This window comes from Perna viridis, chromosome 12 (assembly GCF_037379345.1).
Source record: "Perna viridis isolate PV_CMFRI_1.1 ecotype Kerala chromosome 12, ASM3737934v1, whole genome shotgun sequence".
Lineage (NCBI taxonomy): Eukaryota > Metazoa > Mollusca > Bivalvia > Mytilida > Mytilidae > Perna > Perna viridis.
Window position 1 is genome coordinate 28077202 of NC_142456.1, and position 2283 is coordinate 28079484.

The following is a 2283-nucleotide window of genomic DNA, read 5'->3' on the forward strand; positions in this document are numbered from 1 at the left end:
TGACTGCAAAAAATTTGTAGTTGTATATTGGTATGGCACTATCAGGGGGGCAAGAAACAAGTTCTTTTTTCTGATTTCTTGACAATAACTTGTTTATTTCTGATTTCTTGAAGATAACTTGTTTATTTCTGGTCTGATTTTAATTTAAAAAAAAAAAAAATTCTCAAGAAAGTCCACGCCAAAATTTTTGAATCAGATTTCAGAATCTTTTACAGTTTTCCAATTATAACGGACCAAAGGGGACCGCACCATAAAAATCGTCTTTTGTTTTTTTGGTGCAATTTTGAAAAAAAAATTATCAGATTTCCTCATGAAAATTCCTGCCTTCATTTTTCAATCAGATTCCAGACATCTCTTAGTTTTTAAAGTTTTAAGAGTCAAAAGGGAACCATGCCCAAAAAGTTTGACTTTTTATACCCTTGCAAAAGTTTGAGGAGTATATAGGAAACATCCCGTCTGTCCACATTTTTTTAAGCTCAACTCCTCATATACTGCTGAAGAGATTTTGATGAAATCTCATAGGGTTGTTGAAAATCATATGTAGATGTGCATGAAGGAATATAATTACTGTCAGAGGATTTCAAAGGGAAGTAATCCAAATTAAGGGTTTTTCATGTTTAAAACCTTGTAAGCACAACTCCTTTACTGCTCAAGGCATTTTGATGAAATTTTATAGAAAGGTTGGGTATCATATGTAGATGTGCATGAAGGAATATAATTACTGTTGGATGATGCTAAAAGGAGATAATCGAATTCATATGAGTCCATTTGAGGCAGAGGGTATTTATTCTCTTCGTGAGTATTTTAAGTGTGATTTTGAATTTTTTTTTATTGGAATCCATATAAAAATTTCATTCTAATTACAAGAGCTTTAAGAAGTATGCTTACCAAGTTGACACTATTATTTACTATTTTTGAGATAATGAGGTATAAAGTGATCCATGAAAGCATCCTGAAGCATACCTTTTGAATTTCAAAATTATGGTGCAATAGTGTGTCCAAACAAGTTGACTTGTGTCCATGATGAACTGTTGTCTCTATGTTTAGTGTAAAAAAAATTAATATTTGGAAAATCCAAGCTAGTGTTTTCAATCAGATTTCAGATGTCTCTTACGGTTGGAGTTTTAAGAGGTCACAGGAGCCATACCTACCCCAAAAAAAATCAAGAAATTGGTCTGATTTTGAAAATTCTGAATTCTGAGTTTTGTGCTATATTGTGTCAAAACAAGTTGTTAAGTCTCAAAGTTAACGATGGATGCCATGTGATCAGATAAGCTCACCTGACCTTTTCAGGTCTTTTTAGGCCAGATGTGCCTGCTCTGCGACACACACATATACTATCATAATGGAAGTAACCCCTCAGGGTTTTAAATGACTATTTTGGCAGATTTTTGTACAAATTATAATCTGCATTCATAAATTTCATACAAATATTATTTGTGTAAACTGAATATACAAATCATAATTTATACATCATTTTCATACAAATTATAATTTGTATAAAATGTATTCATGGAACTGCCTCTGAACCTGTCTTTTTTTCCTTATGGCCTGTCCTGGCTTTTTATTTCTGGAAAAAAATCATTCCTGCTTTTTTATTGCAAATTTGATCCTAGCCCCCCCCTCCCCCCCCCCCCCATAAAAATCAAATGGTAGTTTCCATAGATTCTTTATAGTTACACATATTGCAGTATCTGTTATTAACAATTTTATTATAGCTTTAGATAGGTTAAAAAAGTTTAAAAACAAAAAATACAGAAAAACATTATTCCAAATAAAAAGCCAGGACATTTTAGAATGTAAAACTGAAGGACATATTAGAAATTATAGGACAATATTTTGTATAAGCACGTCAATTTTTCTCATGAATCTATTCCATGCGATTATGAGGAGTAATCCATGTTAAAAAATAACCCCCTTTCACACACTAAGTAAGTAAATTTCATTGAATTAATGACCAAATATAAATCTATCATCAATTAACAAAAGAACAATAAAACAAACATAAAATATGTGAACTATAGCTACATATATGACAAACAATCAATATCAATACAAGAATAATTGATTCTGTAAAAAGATGAAATATATTGGGGAATAGATCCAATCAATACATAGAACACTATAGAGTTACAAGTAGATATGATAGACACTTTGTTTAATTTTTTGATTGACAACATACATTTTGTTTACACCAAAAATAGCCACTTCACAAACATCTGTACCCGTAAAAAATATGCAGGACCTAACAGAAATCCGGAAAAACATCTACCGTCTACGAAC